This window comes from Heloderma suspectum, chromosome 1, assembly GCF_057233095.1.
Source record: "Heloderma suspectum isolate Gila_16-S chromosome 1, 16-S_ref, whole genome shotgun sequence".
In the NCBI taxonomy this organism is placed as follows: domain Eukaryota; kingdom Metazoa; phylum Chordata; class Lepidosauria; order Squamata; family Helodermatidae; genus Heloderma; species Heloderma suspectum.
This window is the reverse complement of record NC_139458.1, coordinates 282,084,654-282,108,810: the sequence shown is the minus strand read 5'-3', so window position 1 is coordinate 282,108,810 and position 24,157 is coordinate 282,084,654. Positions and strand designations below refer to the sequence as shown.

General features: G+C 41.6%; 1 protein-coding gene across 1 annotated transcript in view; it reads right to left on the bottom strand.

Annotated features, from left to right (window-relative positions):
- The window catches only part of DLGAP2 (DLG associated protein 2), a 511,080-nt gene that overhangs the window by 377,850 nt on the left and 109,073 nt on the right, over nucleotides 1–24,157 (bottom strand). The gene's annotated exons all lie outside the window — the stretch shown is intronic.

Below are 24,157 nucleotides of genomic sequence, written 5' to 3'. Positions count from 1 at the left end.
CATGGTTAACATAAACCATGGCTTAGTGTTTTGTGTGAATGTAGCCAGTGTAGGATGAATGCTGACCTGGAATTAAGGGCCCTTACATACTGAGGACCGATCTACATTGCACCCACCATCGCAATGAATTCAGTGTCCTGTCGGGTTAAACACTCTTGCATTAAAATGTGATTATCCACACTCAGCCATTTTCCCCATTGCGGTGCTTCATTGAATGCATCAGCTCAGTTCACATTCGAGCGCTGTGCTGTTTTCCTGTTCTTAAAGATGGAGGCTCTCATTGGAGGATCAGAAACTCTTCCTGTTTCTGCTGATTCCACGCCCACCACACTCACAGCTCTCAACGGCCCCATGTCGTCTTCCGGCTACTGATCACATAGCTTCCTCAGCACTCAATGTTTTCTCAACAACAAGCAAAGGGCTGGATGCGCACGCGCTTGTCTGATCTCGGAAACTAAGCAGGGTTGGCCCCAGTCAGTAGTTGGATGGGTGACCGCTTGGGAATCAGGCTTCCTGCAATGAGCAGGAAGCTCAATAGAGGATAGAGGAACCTTTATCCCTTCAAATGAGACTAAATTTTACCCTCTTCTATTCCCCTCTTTGGCTGTTTTTTTTTTTTTAATTAAGGCGTTATCTTCGAAGAATCGTGGCTTCTCCACAATTTTTTTGTCCTAATTCAGGCATGATCTTCAAAGATTCGAAAATTTGAAGATTCAAAAATTCAAAGATTTGAAGCTTCAAATCTTCAAATTTTTGAATCTTCGAAGATCATGCCTGAATTAAGGAAAAAAAAAAACCACGGAGAAGCCACGATTCTTTAAAGATAATGCCTTAATTTAAAAAAAAAAAACAGCCAAAGTGGGGGATGGAAGGGGGTAAAACTTAGTCTCATTTGAAGGAATAGAACAACCCCCTGCTCAATGCAGGAAGGCTGATTCCCAGGCGGTCGCGCATCCAACTACTGACTGGGGCCAGCCCTGCTTAGCTTCCTAGATTAGACAAGCGCACGCACATCCAGCCCTTTGCTTGTTGCTGAGGAAACATTGAGTGCTGAGAAAGCTATGCAATCAGTAGCCGGAAGACAACATGGGGCTGTCGAGAGCTGTGATTGGACAGGAGGGAAATACAAACACTGCCGCATATGGACAGGCAGGGGAGGGGACTATGACCAGATATGGTAGTGAAGGCGGAAAATCAGAGCACATTAAGGGGAAATACTGGGATATGAGGGTGGAAGCAGGAAATTCCGGTTCCAATTCGAGGCGGGTACTGCGTAGTGTGAAAGATGGGTGGTGAAACCTCATTGGAAGCAAAAAAAACCCGTAAGTGTAGATCGGCCCTTAGCCACAGTGGCACAGGCATCATTTCTCCATGAAGCTATTTAAGAACGGCACAACCACGTGAGTATGGCCAATTGACTCTCAATCAGCACCTGGCCTGAAGGGACAATACTAACTGCAAGGGAAGGACCCATATTATCAGTCATGCCAATGTGTTTGCATCATTCAACTATGGCCTAGAGCCATGTGGGATCACCCCATGGGCAAATGGCTCCCGCATTGCTGCAACTATGTGAGAAGGGATAAGACATACTGGTTTCAGTGATACTTACTTCCATGGGAATGTGCTTGGGATCAGACAGATTGAAAAGGAGGGCATGGTGGCTCCTTGTCCATTAATAGTTATATAACAGAAAGAATTTCATGAAGTGCAGCTTTTCTCATGGCTGCAGCACAAACTGCAGCTGATACACAACTATAAAAGGAACAGGATGCTTTTTCCTGAACAACTTGCACTTTAACAGGGGTTATACAGTTCAAATGCTACAGAAGAAGACCAGCCTGATTCCTATGGTTCACATCTCTTTGGCCAACAGAACAATCAGCAGAAGCTTAAAGCTGCTCAGTGGACTAGATGTGAAGATTAAATAAATCTAGGCATTACTAGAAATATAAAACAAAACCACCACCGAGTCATTCTGTTGCCAATTGCTACATACAACTAGTAGTCTATCTCAAAAGGGGTGATGATCTGAAATACAGACAAACAATCCCAATTAGATCACTTTATATTGGCAACAGTGATCATTTCCCTCCATCTTGCATGGTCACAGTGCCTCCTTGTAGCTGCACAAAACCACAGTGATCGCTGGTCGAGAGTTTTTCAGCAGTTTTTGATGAGGGGTTGGGCTAAATAGTGCTGCAGAATACTAGCATAATTTTTGGGAAAAGATGAATGCCATTCCCTTTCCATTATGAAAGGAGGCAGCAGAGGATTTCCTCGGGTTTCTCTTTCTTTTAAAACAAACAAAAAGGTTTGCTGCAGTGGAGCTGCAATCAGCTGCCCATGGTGAAAGGTGGCAAACCATTTTTTTTTTGGTCCCATAGAAATGCCTGAATGGGAATAATTCTATGGGACAGAATGGTCAACAGATTGCTGATTGCTGCTGCTCCAACCAGTGACAACCCTTTTTTGTTTTGTTTTTCAAAATGAGAAGATTGAGGAAAACCTCTGCTGCCTCATGTCATAATGGTAAGCCACTCCCCAGCCTTGAAAATGTATAGAATTCACCTCCCCTGTCATGGAAATGGGTGGAAAATACCCTCCCTTTCACAGGGCACAAATTGTACAGTGAAAGGGGATCTAGTAAGCCCAGCACTAATAATCAGTAATCACCCAACTGGAAATACAGTGAGGCATAATCTCAAATTCATATCTATTCTTCTTCTCCTAGTAAAATTATCCAGGCTCATTGAATTTTGGACTGGACTTTTCCCAAATCTTATATGCTTTAACCCTAAACTTTGCAAATGCTTCCATGGAGCAAGTAAACTACAAGTGTTATATAAAAGAAAGGGGCTGTAAAAGTAAAACCCTTGAGATTAATGCAGCCGAACATCCCTAGGCTTCAATAGGATCTAAGCAGTGTAACTATGTGCAGAATTGCACCCTTCATCAAATTAAACACAGAGCAGAAAAAGATGCTAGTGCTATTTTGATAAACATGTCACCCCTAAAAGCTTTGTTAAGCAAAGAAGAACTGTATTTTATTGACATTTTTGACTCACAGATCATGTGACACACGTGTCTTAGTCATCTGTGTGATAAAGGTAATTCTGCCATTGCTTTCTTCCACCTGCTTTTTATGCACACTGTTATCTGGGTGAATGGGGACTGACCCATTAAAAATGCAGTGATTTGGTATATGATGGGAGACCAGCTTCAGCAATTATAATTCAGCTTGGTAATATTCCAGTCACTCTACCACGCTGTGATAATGCAGACTGAATCCAAACGGGAATTTACTATTGGGAAACAAGACTGAGATAGAAAGCTTAGCTTAGCTTTTGGGGGCGGGGGGACAGAACTGAGGCAAATTCTTAAAAGTTTCCCTTTTTTGTTGAAATGCAGACATTTCACCAAAATAGGTATGCAAATCGCATGAAAATGAAAACTCTCCAGTTTGCATCCAAGAGCTATTCACAGGAGCTGCGGAGGAACCCCAAGGGGCTTTTCTTTAAGGTTCCAGAAAACTAAAGTAGCTTTGAGGCAACCTGTTGTTCAGTCGTTCAGTCGTGTCCGACTCTTCGTGACCCCATGGACCATAGCACGCCAGGCCTTCCTGTCCTCCGCTGTCTCCTGGAGTGTGCTCAAGAAGACTCAGGTCCATATTCATTGCATCAGTGATGCTATCTAGCCATCTCATCCTCTGCCATCCCCTTCTCCTTTTGCCTTCAGTCTTTCCCAGCATCAGGGTCTTTTCCAGAGAGTTTTCTCTTCGCATTAGGTGGCCAAAATATTTGAGCTTCAGCTTCAGTATCTGTCCGTCCAATGAGCACTCAGGGTTGATTTCCTTTAGGATGGACTGATTTGACTGCCTTGCAGTCCAGGGGACTCGTAAGAGTCTTCTCCAGCACCGCTAATGAGCAATGCTTTGTATTCTTTTGCAAACAAAAATTGAGACTTTCTGAGAGCTATTTATTTAAATCCTGTTGAAAACAACGGGCATTTTTAAAACAGCAAAACCAAAGGCAACCAGGTAATTTGGGGTGAGCTCAGTTTAAAAACACCACAACCAAAGTTATGGCCCAATAATTTATTTATTTTAAAAAATGTATACCCTGCTCCAGCAATTGGTTTTTAACTAAAGTCACACATACACATACACACACACACAAGCAGCAGAGCCAAAAAAAAAAAAAATACACAACTGCAGACATTTCAAAGCCACACAATAAAGCGAGTCTTTGCTAACATTGTAAAGGCCCTGGGTAAGTAAAAATGTATTCACATAGTGCCCAAAAGTTGTAAGAGTAGGTGCGAAGGAAGCCTTCCCATTAAGAGGATAGTGCCACCACAGAGAAGGCCTTCTCTCCAGTTACCACCTGCCTAACTTGTCTAGGGGCACCTAGACAAGGGCCTTTGATTAGTAGCGTGATGCCTGGTAGGTCTATGTGGGAGTAGGCAGTCCTACAGGTACCCAAGAACCAAGCTATATAGGACTTTAAAGGTAAGCTTACAATACTTTGAATTATGCCCCCAAACAGACCAAGACCCAGTGAAATTGTTTCAAAACTGGTGCAATGTTCCTTAAAGCCAGTCCCAGTTAACAGTCTAGCAGCCAAATTCTGTACTAACTGAAGCTTACAAAATGTTTTCAAATTAGACTCATCTAACTGGGAGGTTACTAAAGCATAGATACTATAGCTCGGTTTTTCTATCCAGGAAGAGTCACAGCTGTATCAACCAATGCCGGTGAAATGCACTTGGGCTCTCACTGATAGTACTAGATCAATCAGCAACCCCAGACTGTGAACTTCAGCCTTTGGGGTGGGGGGAGTAGGGTTATCTATCCAGAACCAATTGAAATAACTTCCAGATGAGATGAATGACTCATCCATAGAACCTTCACCTTGTCTGGACTGAACTTCAGTTTACTAGCCCCTGTCTAGGTCAATACAGATACCAAGCACCTGAAAGACCACTTCTTCCCATATTATCCTGCCTGTACATGAAGACCTTGAGAAGAGGCCCTTGTCCGAGTATCATCAGTGGGAGAATTTGCATTTATAAAGGAGAGGGCCTTCTTTGTGGTGGACCCTTGACTTTGGAATGCCCTCCTAAAGGAGATACGATTGGGATCAGCGAGGGAGAACCAGGGATGCTCGAGCTCGCTGAAATTCTCTGAACTTTACTTCAAAGCTCAATTTGGCTTGCTCCCATTCTCATTTGTGACCTGTTTTTCGGTTCACTCAAAAGTACACATCTTTCAAAAGTTGTGCATTTTTCAAACCTTCTGCATTTTTAAAAAATGCACACTTTAAGTTGTGCATTTTTAAGTGCTACATTTGAAAAAATGCACATTTTGCAAATGTGAGTTCAGGAATTTGCAAACATTTTCGGAGAACTTATGTTCCCATTTGCGTTTGGAATTGCGAGCAGGGCATTTTCAAGTAATTTGAGAACTGAAACAAAATTCTCATATGTACAATTAGCACCAATTTTGTTCTCTTTTCAGTGCCAAATTAAAATGTTCCTTTGGGCCCAGGCATTTAAAAATTTTAACATTTTGAGATGTTAACATTTTTAAATGTTTTTTTTTTATTTGTGTGTTTACTTGTTGAAGAGTTTTTTGCCTTTTGATTTGTGAGTGTATATTGGGCTTGTTGTTGTTGTTGTTTTTAAAAAAAAATCTTGTGTATACTGCCCTTGGGTTCCTGTGGATAAAGGGTGGTTTATAAATTGTGAATAAATAAATAAATTCAGCCTCACCTGAATTGGATTCTTAAAAAGGGAACTACAACCGGGTGCCCTCAGCATGCTGATGGCATCTCACTTCAAATGCCCAGACAATCTCATTTAATGGTTTCCTGTAGATGTTAAATAGCATGGATGGCAAGATGGAATCTTGTGGGACCCTGCTGCATAACAGTAATGAAGCTGAGTTATCATCCCCCAGCATTACCTTTGGAATCAGCCCTTGATGAAGGTGGTATTATGCAGCATGGTTTATGATACTGAAAGCCACTAGAAGGAACAGGCAGTAGTGTAATGGCAAATTCAGAAGGGCAGGGTCCCTTCGTTACAGTCACAGCCACACCCCTTCACAGCCACGCCCCCTTCTAAGATTATACAACTTTGTAGGATATACAGCCTTCAACTGGGATCCAAAAACAGTGCAGCTGAGAGTAAGGCGGTGGTATTTCAATTGGATGTCTGAGGAAAAAATGCAGGGGTGTTAATCATTATCACCCACTCACTCACACACAAACACTCTAGGTTTTCAAAATATGATACTCTATGGAAGCTTCACCCTCTCAACTCAGCCCTCATGGACAGATCCTTTCTCACTTAAACAGCACACTACCTTAGTAGCAGCAACCCCTTGCACACTACCTTAGCACCCCGGCCCAACATTACCCATTAGCCTTCCCTAAGCTCCTTCATTATATCTCCCTCCTCCTCCTCCAACAGAAACGTCTACACATCCAGCTGGATTGAATTGCACACCCACACACACAGTGGTGTAGTGGTAAATTTGGAACTGCAGGATCTCATTGTGACAGTCTACAAGGATAGTCCAAAGATTTCAGGCGGCTGTGTCAATCCATGTCAACAAACCAGTTCTAGGAGTTTTCATCTCCACCAGGAGCACGTCTTTGGTAAAGCAAATAGGTCTTAATTGCCCATTCCAGACCAAGTCATCTCAAATACTTCACATTCCAACATAGAACAATATATTGTTCCTTGGAAAATTCATTCCCCCGACAGCTACAGTAAGGATCGCAGCTAAGCTCAGAGGGAACAGGGAATTCTGAAGGGGGTGGCAGATGACTTCAGAGTCCCTGCTAATGAAAAAGTGCCAGGGCTGCATCCCTCCAAGCCCTGCCTCCACTACACCACTGGGAACAGGTTGTCATTCTTCTTCCCCTATACTGCAACCTGCAGATATCACTCAAGAAAACAAAATGATGAGCAGTATCTAATGCTGCCCATGCGCTAGCAAGACCTACCACTAGTGCAACAGGAAGCAATCGGAAAGGAGCGGAAACACTCACTTCCGGAGCAGGTCACTTCAGCAGAGCTCACAGAAGGGAGTTCCGCTGACCACTCCTGTTTCAGAAACTAGCATTTCCACTGTTTTCCAGGGTTGCTTTAGGAAGTGCTAGTTCCTGTTGCAACAGCATATAGTCCCATTGGCACAACGGAATGAGCAGAGGTGCAACGACATTATTAAATGCTGCCTTATAACATACTATATGAAAAATGCCACATTAAACCACCAGTGCAAGGTGATTACCCTAAACATGCCTCTTACTTTACAACAAGGGTGGGCAACATGTGGACCTCCTGATTTTGTTGGAGTGCAACTCCCATCATCCCTGACCACTGGCTATGCTGGCTAGGGCTGATGGGAGTTACAGCCCAACAACAGCTGGAGCGCTTCAAGTTGCCAGTCCCTGCTTAACAGTGAAGATTTTTTCTTCCACTACATGGTTATTTTCCTTGCTTCTTGGAAATATAATGGTTTCTTCCAGACCCCCCTTAATCCATCTCTCATCAATTTCTCCCCATATTTTTCCAGGGAGATATTTACATTTTTTACTCCTGAAGTCAGATAAAAATCATTTTGTAATTAGATGATGGAGTTACCTCACTTTGATTGAAACATTTCTGGGAAATTCATCAAACGATTTTGAGGCAAACAGATTAAAGTGGCTGCAGATTATCCTTTAAATAGGATTATCTCTTTCCTTTCCTGAAACATGGTCATTATAAGTAGTCTAGACCTGGGCAAGTTCTTCAAGAACTGGGCTTGGAGCACCATTGTCAAAGCTGCAATGGACCATCATCAAAAATAAAGCAAATGCCATGCATGATCTGGGATTATGCCTGGCTTCATGTGTGTCTGTGCACGTGCATGCGCACATCATTCAAGAGTGCTCAGGGTCCCTTTACAGCAACATTTTATCTGAGTTAGGAACTGGCTAAGTGACTTTTATATAGTGGTCCTTCAATTACACCACAAGTGGAGTGACAGAGGGCGGGAGGGAGAATGATGCTAGCCAAACAGAAAATATGTTTCTACACTTTATATTTCTACAGTGGACAGGAGGACGTCAGTGGAGATATTTTCCCTGAATGTGATGGTAATTGGAGTGATGCTTGCTCTTCAAAGTTTGCATTTAAAACTTTTATTCAGACTCTACAGGTCTGAGTAGAAGAGTATTTCACAGCATCCACTCTAAGTTTATGCATATGTCCTGAGTGGTACTGTTTTGGATATTGGATTTTTTTGGATCCATGCTGAAGCAGACATTTGAAGTCTTGTAAATCTGCCACTGAAGAAGGCAACCCAGTCAAAATGTGTTTATCAGACAATACTAAATTTTACAGATTGCCTTTATAATTTGAGACTGTGAAGTCTGAAACAGGGTTGTGATATGTTTTGTCTGTTCTTATAACCCTTGTATATTCCTGAGAAGTTGGTTCAAAAATTGACTTTATCCTGCACATTTTGACCTGCAATTTTAGCTGTTATAAATTTTTATAGTGTTTTACAAATGTTATTATAATAATACTATTACCTGTGTGTAAAATTTGCCATTTTTTTTCCTGATCCCTTATTTCTCTTTGGTCTCTTTTGATCAGGAAATTATCTCTTTGGTTTGACTTTACATCTTTAAGGTGCCACAAAAGTCCTTGCTGGTTTTGCTGCAATAGTCTAACATAGCTACCACTCTGGAATTTGTTACAAGAAACTCCTGAAACTGAGACTAAATTCTCTTATCTGTGTGCCCAAGTCCAAAGATTCTTCTAGGCATCTTATCCCACACCACACATCTTTGCAGACCAAATCATTCCCAGTAAAATGCATATAGGGACCTTGCCACTCAAAAGCAGTCCCATTGTGGTTTTGGAGTAGGTATCTTTGTAAATGAACCTTTGTGCATGCACCTGTATGCATTTCATGCATTTCATTTCATTCATTTCGTTTCATTCATTCATTACATTTCTATACCACCCAACAGCCAAAGCTCTCTGGGAAGTTCACAGCATAATAAAACACAATACAAAGCCTTTAACATTCAGCAATTTAAAACACTTTATAAACAAGTTAAAAACAATTGACAATAAAACTACCAGGACATGGTAAGGAACTGAAATGTCCCATCATATGCTGTCAAATGCCTTGGAGTAGAGGAAAGTCTTTACCTGCCACTGAAAAGATGACAATGTTGGTGCCAGGTGAATCTCACTGGGGAGAGTGTTCCATAATGCACGGGGAGGGGCACCACTGAAAAGGCCCTCTTCCTTGTTGCCACCCTCTTAACCTCCCGTGGAGGAGACAAGATAACAAAGCAACTATGGTAGACTTCAGAGTGTTAGACAGATGTTCTAATTCACTCTAAGTGTTAGTAATTTGATCATCCCAAAGTCTCCTGCTCCTTCAAGATGACTCTTTCTCCTTTACCGTCCTATATGCCTGGAACTGCCTGCCAAAAACATCTACATAATATCACCTCTCTTACTTCATTCAAATCCCTGCTCAACCCCCAGCTATTCCATGAAGCCTTGGGCACAACCCCGAATTCTGATGCCCTATGGCAGGGGTAGGAAAACTAGTGGCCTCCAGTTGTTTGGTACTACAATTCCCTTAACCCCTTATCTTTGGCCATCCCAGCTGGGGCTGATGGGAGCTGTATGTGGGGCTACCTTTGAAGACAGTTCACAAACTTCAGTTAATTCAAAACAAAGCTGCTACATTACTAACTGGGACTGGCTGATATGATCATGTAATGCCAATGCTTCATCAATTGCACTGGCTTCCAAAATGTACCTGCTCATCTTTGGAGGCCCTCCTCTGGGTGCCCCTGCCAAAGGAAGCTAGGCGGGTGGCTGCAAGAGAGAGGGCCTTCTCAGTTGTGGCACCCCACTTATGGAATAAACTCCCCAAAGAGGTTCATCTGGCACCTATGTTGCTATCTTTTTGGCACCAGGGATAGACCTTTCTTTTTCTCCCAGGGATTCTAGATTTCTATTGCTGTTTTATTGATTCCTGTGCTGTTTGTTGTTTTACATTGTGTTGCATTTTATTCTTTTAAATATTTATATTGTATTTTATGTTTATAACTATTCTATGGCATTTTAGTCTTTCAACTGTTTGTAATCCACCCACGAAACATTATTGGGGAGATTAGAAATGTAATAAATAAAGTCTGCAACATCTGGATGGTGCATAGGTTACCCTGCTATATGGTAACTCAGCCTGTAATGAAACCTAAGCACATGCAACAGAAACAACCACATGTTCCTTCCTTATTTGCCTCTGCCTCCACTTTGCTCTTCTTCCTCTGTTGTTTTCCCTGTGTCAAATTTTAGACGGTACATGAGAAGTTCATGTGCTCTCTCTCTCTAACACACACTCACACACACACACAAATGGTGTATGTAGATACATTTCTTTAATTCTTTCTTGAATATATGATTTTCACTTAGAATTTTCAACTGCTCTTTCAAAGCTGGAGTAATTCAGTATTTTCTGAAGTTAGATTTCATTGCATCTTCCACCTACTTTACCTATTATTCACTCCATGTATGCACATTTAGAGAATCTAATTTTATATCACTGTATCAGAGATCTAAAAAGATCTCTGTATCAGAGATCTAAAAGATGATGCTGTTAAAGTGCTGAACTCAATATGCCAACAAATTTGGAACACTCAACAGTGGCCACAAGACTGGAAAAGGTCAGTTTACATTCCAATTCCAAAGAAGGGCAATGCCAAAGAGTGCTCAAACTACCGTACAATTGCGCTCATTTCACATGCCAGCAAGGTTATGCTCAAAATCGTACAAGCTAGGTTTCAGCAGTATGTGAACCGAGAACTACTGGAAGTACAAGCTGGGTTTCGAAGAGGCAGAGGAACTAGATATCAAATCGCCAACATTCACTGGATCATGGAGAAAGCAAGAGAATTCCAGAAAAACATCTATTTCTGCTTCATTGACTACGCTAAAGCCTTTGATTGTGTGGATCACAACAAACTGTGGCAAATTCTTAAAGAGATGGGGGTACCAGACCACCTTACCTGTCTCCTGAGAAACCTGTACGAGGGTCAAGAAGCAACAGTAAGAACCAGACATGGAACAACCGATTGGTTCAAAATTGGGAAAGGAGTACAACAAAGCTATATATTGTCGCCCTGCTTATTTAACTTATATGCAGAGTACATCATGAGAAACGCCAGGTTGGATGAATCACAGGTCGGAATTAAGATTGCCGGGAGAATTATCAACAAGCTCAGATACGCAGATGATACCACCCTAATGACAGAAAGCGAAAAGGATCTAAAGAGCCTCTTGTTGAGGGTGAAAGTGGAGAGTGCAAAAGCTGGTTTGAAACTCAACCTTAAAAAAACGAAGATCATGGCATCTGGCCCCATCACTTCCTGGCATATAGAAGGGGAAGAAATGGAAGCAGTGACAGATTTTATTTTCTTGGGCTCCAAGATCACCGCAGATGGTGACTGTAGCCATGAAATTAAAGACGCTTGCTCTTTGGGAAGAAAGCTGTGGCAAACCTAGACAGCACAGTAAGAAGCAGAGACATCACCTTGCCGACAAAGGTCCATCTAATCAAAGCTATGGTTTTCCCAGTAGTAACATATGGCTGTGAGAGCTGGACTATAAGGAAGGCTGAGCGCCGAAGAATTGATGCTTTCGAATTGTGGTGCTGGAGAAGACTCTTACGAGTCCCCTGGACTGCAAGGAGGTCAAATCAGTCAAACCTAAAGAAAATCAACCCTGAGTGCTCCTTGGAAGGACAGATACTGAAGCTGAAGCTCAAATACTTTGGCCACCTAATGCGAAGAGAAAATTCACTGGAAAAGACCCTATTGCTGGGAAGGATTGAAGGCAAAAGCAGAAGGGGTGGCAGAGGATGAGATGGCTAGATACATCACCGTAGGGTTGGCGGAGAATTTCTCCCCGAAACTTCGGGGGGCCGAGCGCCAACGTGTTCGGCCCCCCGAAAAAGTTTCGGGGAGAAATTCTCCGCCCCCCACGCACTCCGCCCCCCCCGGGACGGGACTTACCTTTGGTGAATGTCCCTCCCGGCGGCGGGTCCGGCCGGCGGTTCGGCGGGTGTTCGGCCGGGGCGGGAGCGGCAGCCGGTCTTTCGACTGGCTGCCGCCGCCGCCATTCCAAGAAAAGAAAAGAAAAAACACCCCCGTGATAGGCTACGTGACTATTAACGTAGCCTATCACGGCTAGATTTGCAAAGTCAGCCGTGATAGGCTACATAAATCGTCATGTAGCCTATCACGGGTGACTTTAAAAAAAAAAAGCGCGTAAAGATTTACGTAGACTACGGCGAAAATAAGGGCAATGCTATTTGTGTTGCCCTTATTTTTGCCGTAGTCTACGTAAAAATTTATGTAGACTACAGCGACCAAATAAGGAATGCGAATGGCGGCTCCCTATGGGGGCTGCCATTTGCGTACGCGCTTTTTTTTTTTTTTAAGTCACCCGTGATAGGCTACGTGACGATTAACGTAGCCTATCACGGCTGACTTTGCAGATCTAGCCGTGATAGGCTACGTTAATCGTCACGTAGCCTATCACGGGGGCGTTTTTTTTTTAAAAAAAACTTTTTAGGTCGCGGCCGGGCAAGGCGAGGCGCCTCCTCCCCGGCCTGAATTTCGGCCGGGCGAGGCGGGAAGCCTCCCCCCCCCGGACTGAACTTCGCGGGGGGAGCAGCGAAGCGCCTCCCCCCCACCGCGAAAAGCTTCGAGGACAGGTAAGTGACTTTCATCCATCCCTACCTCACCGATGCAATGAATATGAACTTGAGCACACTCCAGGAGAGAGCAGAGGACAGGAAGGCCTGGCGTGCTATGGTCCATGGGGTCATGAAGGGTCGGACACGACTGAACAACAAAAGTAAGATTTTTGGTTGGTTAAATTGTTAAGCTTTATTACTATATGTTAGCTGAACGGCAATATATGGTTGGTTACTGGAAATGAATTGTAGGCCTGCTTCCTTGCTATAAGAATGATGATATGATATTGAAATGTTAGGTTGATTATTTATGTTGTATTGAATCGTAATATTGCCAGTGTTATAGATATAATTTTTAAGCAGAATGGGATTTGAAGTTTTTATGTAATGGAGTTTAAATTAAATTTTTCAAAATAATTCTTAATATATTTTTTTTCTTTTTTATATTTTTCTTTTCTTTTCTTCCCTTACTTCCTTCTGTTTTCTTTTTCTTTTTCGTTATTGCTGTGTCCTCTTAAGAATACTGTATTGTTTGGAAATTGTAGTTATTGATTAGGTTGTTGGTATTGTGTATTTCATTCATAAAGTTAAAAAATAGAATAAAAAGTATCTTTAAAAAAAAGAAAAAATAGATCCAAACTGTACTATTTAATTTTTAGGGTTGGGGCCAGTTATAAACAATCGGAATTCTGCCCATGCAACAAGAAAAGGGAGTTGCAAACTACGCAAGCCATGATACTTTCTTTCATGGGTCCCCACTTATAATTTTATATAACTAAAGAAGTGGTAAACTTTATTTTACCTCACAGGGCACAAAACCTATACCCTGATTTAGTGAGGACAGGATTCCCCCTGTTCTGTTCCTTTATTGTTCTTCTGGTTCACTCTACCTTGCATTTCAAAATTAATTCCAGAACTGGAGCATGCACAGTTCATTGCAACTCTCATTCCTTTAGTTCATTTGCATCTTTCCCCCCTTCTACATTACTGATGCACACATGTGCATTGGTAAATCACACAAAAAGAATTGAGATGCGGTCCTACTCCCTAGATACAATCATATCCAGATTCTTTGGGGCTGATGTTTTACTGGTGTACATACCTGCTTCTGCACAGAGGTAAAAAAAATGCAAAAAGAATCTTGATGTCCAAACATGTGTAAAATGAAAATCACATCGAGTTTGCTCTGTGTGTGTATATGAGCCAGTATGTACAACACGACTGGTTCATCATGGCTATTTAACTCATGATGAGCCATGGTGCATGCCGGCCATGTACAGCCTCTATTTTGAATACGCAACCCCCAATCGGAGGAACAGGAGGTTGCACTGATCATGCAAACCTGGCCGTCGTGGGTTATTCAAGGGTTAAACAACCCTCAGATGTGAGGGTTATTTAACCCTCAAATAACCCATGATGGCCCGTTTTGCATGACACAGCACAACCCGTGGTTGGGGGTTGCATACTGAAAATGGCCATGTTAAATAATCCACGATGACCCAGTGGTGTCATGCAAACCAGGTCTATGTGTGGTTATCAATGTACATAATTAAAACTCCACACAAAAAGAATCTTGATACAGTCATGTACAGTCACATCAGGACTCATCCTTTGCAGCATTTTAGCAATGCACACATATGCATCATTGGTAATATAGAAGGGGAATATACATGAATCAACTGAAAGTTGCAGCAAACCCCATAACACAAGGCTCTGTGAAAAAAAATCTATTTAAAAATAAAGGAACAACAGAGAATTCTTAATGCATCAGTTCCACCTTGGAAACAAAACCAGGTAATTTGGAAACTGGGGGAGAAGTTTGGATAAGGAAAATTCTGGAGGCATCCCTAAGTACCTGGGTCTGTACTACAAAGATGCACACTGCCCTGGTCATACACTTATTAACACCCCCCATACACATAACATGGATTCTGATCCTCACCCCCCAACTGATTCAAACCACTTCCAAGTTCATTGATGCTGAGACATGAAGAACAGCATGGGTGTGTATTCCATTGATCCAGCATCTCTCTCTCTCTCTCTCTCTCAGAAGATTGTTATTGACTGAATTTGCTTGATATGATTTCCCCCCCAGAGAGAGTAGCAATAGTGTGAAAAAAATAACAGCAGCATAGAATGAAGTGGCAGCAAGAACCTTTCATCAAAACAATATTTGCTGATGTCTTACCTTTGAAGCTTTTGCAGCACAAATCTATTCAAACAGATAGTTTTTGATGCCAGAAATCGTGTTTTGAAAGACTGCAAATTAGAATCCTTTATGGAGCCCTAATAAGTGTGGATGATGTAATTTTCTATATAGTAAGTCAGCCAAACTGTGTTGGAGATGTAGACTACCAGTCATGTAAGGTTCAGAAGAAAGAACTGGCGAAGCAAGGAAATTAATGTTGCTATTTTGAACCATGTTTTTATCTGCTTAATAGGTTTTTGATTTTTTGTTTGGTTGGTTGGTTTTTATGAATGGAAGAGTCATATTGATGACAGACTATGCAGGGCATTTTATGATGTAAGCCCATTGGAAGGGCCTGAGTGGGCAAGAATAGCACCTGTAAATACTATAAATAAATAGATAAGCTAAAGAACCCTTTTACATGAAGTACTAGTTGTTTGCTCCAATATGATGCAATCTCCAGTACATTTGATTCTCAAGTAAGTTTCTGAAATTGAGTTTTTTGGAGAATAATACAGCCTTTGCCCAATTTGGGGGGTTCCCCTCCTTCCTCTTCAGCCTCTCCCATGCAACAGCCCTCCCCATTCAGCAAGGCCTCCTAAACCTTGGGAGAGGCTTTTCAAGGGGGGGGGGGTCTGCCAGGGGAAGGAGGGGTGGGAAAGGCCTCTTCCACTAACCTTGTTGCATGCACTTAAAGCTGGATTCAACCTATAGTCACTTGAACTCTTAGGAAGAAGAGATAGAACTCAGTCTTCCATTACTTGTTCCCCTCCAGATGTGTTGAACTACAACTCCCAACATTCCCAGCCAGTCTAACAACTCTGGAGGGCAACATTGTTGGGGAAGGCGGTTATAACTTCTTTAAAAAGCAAAACAAATACAAACATTGTGAGCTTTAAAAAAACTAGGTATTCTAATATACTGTAATAACAGTTTTTGCAAATTGAACCTTAATCAATTCTCCAATAATTTATTGAAGTATGTGACTTTTACACCTTAATTTATCTGGCTCTTCTACAAAAATGTGATGATCAATTTCCTCCTTCTTTTAGGGTTCCACAAAATCAATTATGCATGAAAAATGAATATAATTCATTCTCAAAATTAATTAATAGTGTCCTGGCTACACTTTTTTTTCTGTTTTGAAGGCTAAATTGAAAAATTATATGTAAAAGGTGGTGATAAATGTCAGTTGCCAAGTGAACTATGATAACGATGGGTTATACCATCACCATTTAATAATCTCGTTAGCTATATTATCAAAAGAAGGCTAAGAAGAAATTTAATTAAGTTGGTTTATGGATGTTACAGTTGATTGCTAGATAGTTTATGTATTACTCAGACCTAGTGGATGTGACAATTAGGTTTCCGTTATTTATATTTTATTTATTTTTTATAGTTACTACATACCATGCTCTCTCAAAACAGTTCCCATTTGTACTTAGCTACAGATAATAACCAAAATCTTAGCAATGAAGTTCAATGCACAGTTTGAACAGTAAGGCTGCAATCCTATATACACTTGCCTGGGAGTAAGGTAGATTGAAGTCAATGGGATTCACTTCTGAGTAGACATGCTTAGAAAATATATAACCTGCTAACCCCCTAAAGTAACAAACATAAAAAACACTACATCCTGCATAAAAAACACTACATCCGGCATTCATCAATAGCTGCCAGTGATGATGAGAACACATCAGCTGGAGGGATCACTGACTGTTGTTGTTGTTCAGTCGTTAAGTCGTGTCCGACTCTTCATGACCCCATGGACCATAGCATGCCAGGCCTTCCTGTCCTCTGCTCTCTCCCGGAGCATGCTCAAGTTCATATTCATTGCATCCGTGATGCTATCTAGCCATCTCATCCTCTGTTGTCCCCTTCTCCTTTTGCCTTCAGTCTTTCCCAGCATCAGGGACTTTTCCAGGGAGTTTTCTCTTCGCATTAGGTGGCCAAAGTATTTGAGCTTCAGCTTCAGCATCTGTCCTTCCAAGGAGCACTCAGGGTTGATTTCCTTTAGGATTGACTGATTTGACCTCCTTGCAGTCCAGGGGACTCGTAAGAGTCTTCTCCAGCACCACAGTTCGAAAGCATCAATTCTTCGGCGCTCAGCCTTCCTTAAAGTCCAGCTCTCACAGCCATATGTTACTACTGGGAAAACCATAGCTTTGATTAGATGGACCTTTGTCAGCAAGGTGATGTCTCTGCTTCTTACTGTGCTGTCTAGGTTTGCCATAGCTTTCCTCCCAAAGAGCAAGCGTCTTTTAATTTCATGGCTACAGTCACCGTCTGCGGTGATCTTGGAGCCCAAGAAAATAAAATCTGTCACTGCTTCCATTTCTTCCCCTTCTATATGCCAGGAAGTGATGGGGCCAGATGCCATGATCTTCGTTTTTTTAAGGTTGAGTTTCAAACCAGCTTTTGCACTCTCCACTTTCACCCTCAACAAGAGGCTCTTTAGATCCTTTTCGCTTTCTGTCATTAGGGTGGTATCATCTGCGTATCTGAGCTTGTTGATAATTCTCCCGGCAATCTTAATTCCGACCTGTGATTCATCCAACCTGGCGTTTCTCATGATGTACTCTGCATATAAGTTAAATAAGCAGGGCAACAATATATAGCTTTGTTGTACTCCTTTCCCAATTTTGAACCAATCGGTTGTTCCATGTCTGGTTCTGACTGTTGCTTCTTGACCCTCGTACAGGTTTCTCAGGAGATAGGTAAGGTGGTCTGGTACCCCCATCTCTTTAAGAATTTGCCACAGTTTGTTGTGATCCACACAATCAAAGGCTTTAGCGTAGTCAATGAAGCAGAAATAGACGTTTTTCTGGAATTCTCTTGCTTTCTCCATGATCCAGCGAATGTTGGCGATTTGATCTCTAGTTCCTCGGCCTCTTCAGAACCCAGCTTGTACTTCCGGTAGTTCTCGGTTCACATACTGCTGAAGCCTAGCTTGTAGGATTTTGACCTTGCTGGCATGTGAAATGAGCGCAATTGTACGGTAGTTTGAACACTCTTTGGCATTGCCCTTCTTTGGAATTGGAATGTAAACTGACCTTTTCCAGTCTTGTGGCCACTGTTGAATGTTCCAAATTTGTTGGCATATTGAGTGCAGCACTTTAACAGCATCATCTTTTAGGATTTTAAATAGCTCAGCTGGAATACTGTCATCTCCGCTAGTTTTGTTGTTAGTAATGCTTCCTGAGGCCCACTTGACTTCACTCTCTAGTATGTCTGGCTCAAGTTCAGTGACCACACTATCATGGCTATCAGGTACATTCAGATCTTTCCTGTATAGGTCTTCTGTGTATTCTTGCCACCTCTTCTTAATCTCATCTGCTTCTGTTAGGTCCCTGCCTTCTTTGTCCTTTATCATGCCTGTCTTTGCACAAAACGTTCCCTTGAGATCTCCGATTTTCTTGAAAAGATCTCTAGTCTTTCCCATTCTATTGTTTTCCTCGATTTCTTTGCATTGTTCATTTAAGAAGGCCTTCTTGTCTCTCCTTGCTATGCTCTGGAACTCTGCATTCAGTTGGGTATATCTTCCCCTTTCTCCCTTGCTTTTCGCTTCCCTTCTTTCATCAGCTACTTGTAAAGCCTCATCAGACAGCCACTTGGCTTTCTTGCATTTCTTTTTCTTTGGGATGGATTGAGTTGCTGCCTCCTGAACAATGTTATGGACCTCTGTCCATGGTTCCTCAGGCACTCTGTCTATCAGGTCTAATCCTTAAATCTGTTCCTTACCTCCACTGTATATTCATAAGGGATTTGATTTAGGTCATACCTGAATGGTTTAGTGGTTTTCCCTACGTTCTTCAATTTAAGCCGAAATTTTGCCACAAGAAGCTCATGATCTGAGCCACAGTCAGCGCCAGGTCTTGTTTTTACTGACTGTATAGAGCTTCTCCATCTTTGGCTGCAAAGTCCATAATCAATCTGATTTCGATATTGACCATCTGGTGATGTCCATGTGTAGAGTCGCCACTTGTGTTGTTGGAAAAGCGTGTTTGCTATGATCAGCGTGTTCTCTTGGCAAAACTCTATTAGCCTTTGTCCTGCTTCATTTTGTACACCAAGGCCATGCTTGCCTGTTATCCCAGTGATTTCTTGACTTCCTACTTTGGCATTCCAATCCCCTATGATGAAAAGGACATCGTTTTTTGGTGTTAGTTCTAGAAGGCGTTGTAGGTCTTCATAGAACTGATCAACCTCAGCTTCTTTGGCCTCAGTGGATGGGGCATAGACTTGAATTACTGTGATGTTGAATGGCTTGCCTTGGATTCGTACTGAGATCATTCTGTCATTTTTGAGATTGTACCCCAGTACTGCTTTTCCCACCCTTTTATTGACTATGAGTGCTATTCCATTTCTTCTAAGGGATTCTTGCCCACAGTAGTAGATATAATGGTCACCTGAATTACATTCGCCCATACTTGTCCATTTTAGTTCGCTGATTCCCAAGATGTCGATGTTCAATCTTGCCATCTCATCTTTGACCACCTCCAGCTTACCTTGATTCATTGATCTTACATTCCCGGTTCCTAAACAATATTGTTCTTTACAGCATCAGACTTTCTTTTCACCACCAGACACATCCACAGTTGAGTGTCCTTTCGGCTTTGGCCCAGCCGCTTCACTCTTTCTGGCGCTACTTGGAAATACCCTCTGCTCTTCCCCAGTAGTATATTGGAAACCTTCCGACCTGAGGGGCTCATCTTCCGGCGTCAGATCTTTTAGCCTTGTGATATGTTCCACAGGGTTTTCTTGGCAAGAATACTGGAGTAGGTTGCCATTTCCTTCTCCAGTGGACCACATTTTGTCATAACTCTCCACCATGACCTGTCCGTCTTGGATGACCCTGCACGGCATAGCTTATGGCTTCACTGAGTTACGCAAGCCCCTTCGCCACAACAAGGCAGTGATCCATGAAGGGGAAAAATCTTACTAACCAGTAGTAGTAGTAGTAATAATAACAAATCACTAATAACTTCTATAATATTATATAATAAGCTTAAAATCAACCTCACAACAATCACTAATATATTTTGTAATAGATATTTAAATGACTGTATACTTTCTACAGTATATCATACCCATTTTAAAAAGAGTTTTTAAAAAGAGAAAAGGAGAGGGAAAAAAAGAAAAAAATCTCTGACCTAGCCTGTATCTTCCAGACTAAACATAACCAGTTAGCAAAACATTTTTGTAGATTCCAGTTCATGGTGGTGGAACAGACATCTGACGCGATTTTCCATCTAGCCACACCTCCACTATTTCATGATTTTAGGAACTTCTTCATCTGGCTTTCAGAAAAGATGCAATATGTAGCAGGATATTTTAAATGATATTGTAAATTCATTTGTTTTGCCAAATGTTTCGCCTTAGTAAATTGCCTTCTTTTATCAGCAATTTCTTTGATGTAATCCGGAAATAGCATAACTTTATCTTGTTTCCAAAAAAGGTTTCCAGCCTCTCTTGCCAAATGCAGGATATAATTTTTTGTGGAGATTCTTGCAAATTGGGCTATAATCATATAACCAGTCCCTTTGGCATTTGACACACGGAATGCCTGCTCAATATCAAATGAATAATCAGATGGTACAGGGAGTATCTCATGCAGGAACTTATCTACAAAAGTAGACAGATTTACATCAGTAGGTAAATATTTAATCCCAATAATACGTACATTCGCCCTGCGCGCTGACGCCTCCAGTTGAGACATTCTGACAGAAAAATCATTGAAAAAAGCTTGTGACGTAGTTTCATTTCCTGCCAGTCGATCTTGCAACTCGTTAACCTTCACCTCCATTTTTTGCCAAGAGGTGTTAATTAAATCCACAGCCCCTTGCAGGGCAGTAAAGGAATTCTGGATGGTATCCAGCCTCTTCGCCTTCTCCGCAAATTGCAAGGACAAAGTTTTTATCAGAGCAAGTAACTCCTCTGCGTCTCCGCTTCTCGCAGCTTTTGCCAAGGGGCGTGTGGGGTGGGTGGGTGGAGATCCTTTTTTCGCCTTAATGTAGTCATCCTTCTCTTCAAACAGATCTTGCAGGTCCTCAAATATTCTTGATATTTCTTATTCCATTCCTCAGATGTTGTTGGCATTTCTTAAGGTTTGGATCTATTTTTTGATTTGAAGTACTGATTAAGCTGGAACAGACTGTTCTTAGGTTTGTTACATTATGATATCCATTTCCCTGCATCCTTACTCAGAAGTAAGTCCTACTTGAGTTCAACTTACTGTGTTTACTCCCAAATGTGTATAGAACTGCAGCCTATTGCAGACACTCTAGTAAATGGACCTTTCCATTGTAACAGCAATATTGAAAAACAATCACTACTTTTCTCACACCTGAAATGCTTGGCTGAAGAATATTAACACGGAGGATAGTATCCAGCAGGGCTGCTGCATTCCTGCTGATTCTGTTGCGCAAGTGGGATTCACTGCTTGAGCAACGGGGATGTACCACTTTATAAAGCAAGCCCTGAATGAGCAGAAATACTAATTTCTGGATCAGGAGAGGCCGGCAGAGCTCCATTATGTGAGCTCTACTGACCTGCCCTGTTCCAAAAACGAATGTCTGAAGTGCTAAATCTCTGTGGTGCAAGCGGTGGGTCCTGCTGTTATTTGGGAAGCCCATATGTATCAAATTGTCTATATCAAAACTGGCACACTGAAGGGCTCTGGAATGTAGGGCTCTGGAATGGAAGCACATAAAGACAAATGGAGTGCTTCAGCAACATGCTAAATAAACTGTCACAAATGTTTTTGACATTTTTGTTTCCTGTTTCTGCTTGGTGACTATGCATCTGTTCAGCTTTTTGTTCTGTTTTCTATAATAAATCCAAATTCATTTTATTTTTATTTTATAATGCATCTCTGTACCTATGCTTTTAATATGTGCACACATATGTACATTGGACAACTTCCCTTTTCGTTTTTAGCGATTTCCTGCCATTTTTTAAAAGTAATTCAGCTTTCTATGTATAAGCCACTATAACTCCCTCAGTAACCCTCTGCCTATTATACAAAGTTTCACTATGGCTACCTATCGTTATTGTCTGTATGACACAATTTCTATTTTTTGTTCAGTCTATTTTAGAAAAGTCCCCTCCCACACTTTAGTTTTAGAGTTTCTTTCTACACACCTTAATGTCACTTTGCTTTGGACTATCACTAATATCTGGTGTGTGTTGTAATTTGTTACCATGTCACTGCCTTTGCTTATGGTCCTGCCCTCTTTTGGTTATCAGAACAACTTGCCTTATGCTTTGCTGGACTACACTTACAGATTTCTCCCTCACCACTTTTTATGGTATTTATATAACACTTCCTTCTGCTTCCCTTCTGTTCTAAACCAGTGGAGGGCAGTGACTCTGATGTCAGCGGGACAGTGAATTCACTGAGAGTTTCAGTCAGAACCAGTCAGAACTCTAAAGGAGCTATCCAAGGTGTGAAACACCTTGCAAAGCACCTTTGGATAACTCCTTTAGAGTTCTGACTGGTTCTGACTGAAACCTGGAGTGGATGAACCGCCCCACTAATATCAGAGCCACTGCCCTCCACAGTTCCAAAGTTTCTACAGTATTCATGGTATTTTTCTATTGACAATATATTTTAATGCCTCAGCCTATTTAAGAAATACTCATATGTTCCTGCCACCCTCATTCCTTCTCTCTCTCTCTCTCTCTCTCTCTCACACACACACACACACACGCCTTCCTATTTATTAGTCTTTATTGAACTACTTTAGTGCCACAAAACTGAAAATAAATTGAGCAATTTCCACACACACACACTTCTCACTACATTTGCTTTATATGTTGGACACACATACATGTGTGTGTGAATGCAAGAGAGAGAAGGGGAGGGAGGGAGAGAGAGAGAGAGAGAGAGAACATCTTTTTATACCTGTTTTTCTTTTACAGAGTTTATTCTATTAGCTAAAATTCTAGCATTTGCTTTTCTTCGGTGTAGCCACTGCTCTCAACAGCTTTTTCTCCCTCACAGAAGTTTTATTTTTCTCTTATTACATTTTTCCTTATTTTAATTCCTACCATTTCTTTCCACATCACTTTTTTAAAAAAGAATTGCTGCTCTGAAAATCCGAATATCCTGTCTATCATTTTCTATCTGCTATTTCCCCCCACTTCTTTTCCTAAATGCACAATGATTTCATCTTTATTCTTTTTATGATTTTGCTCTCTTTACCTATTTCTCTGTACTTTAAATATACACATATCCCATAGACATTTGCCTGGTTTGAATAGTCAGCTACATTTCCCTCCCATGCCCCTCAATCTCAGAAAGTGGCCCGTGGCTTAGCCTTTAACACTATCTTCTCTTAGCAAGTCTACAGTGGTTGTTAACAATGAACTGCAGTTTTTTTCCTGACTAACTTACTTTCAACTGGCACTGAATGTTTCTAACCATCACTTTTTTCACTTGAATTCCACTGAGCCTCTCTCTTCATTGGCCCCTGACTTCTACTAAGACTAGATCATTTTTCCCAGTCTTCACTTATTTTATGATGTGAAACTACTCCTTCTCCTTCTTAAAAAAACCCTTAATAATTTTGTTGCAAACGTCCAAATTCTGCTCCTGCTATCTCCCCTGGATACTTTTATTGTCCAGCCAATCCACACATGAGAAACTCACTGTCTTAATAGGGGGAGTAATATACCATATGTCTTCTGGTGATACTGTCCATGCTTAAGATCCCAGCTTCTTGCCCCCTCACTCTACTACCAAAGCTGTATAATTGCCTGTTTGGCTGGTGGCTGCTATCTAGATTTCCAAGAATGTCCCATTCCAAGAAGCAGGGGGGGGGGGGAATGATGGCTGCCACACAAATTCTTTAGAGAGTTGAGTAAGTGTTCAATACAGAAGGTAATTAATTGAACTGCTCCACCTTTTTAAAACAAGATACTAGAAAACATTGCCTCTTTCTCTCTTCTTCAGACTACTCTTCCCTGTTCAAAGTATTCAGCCTTACCTTGTTCCTTCCTTCAACCTCTGTCCAGCCCTAGCTCCTCCCATCGCCCTCCTTGTTTTGTTCACGGTGGGGTCTGGTGAGGCCCAGTTCTCAGAAAAGAACATCCCTGGCCTCTGCCTGGTCCTTACTTATCTGGCTTTGTCATAGAGGCACAATAGGCTCCTTCTCATATTATGATCATTGCAGTTTCCAAGA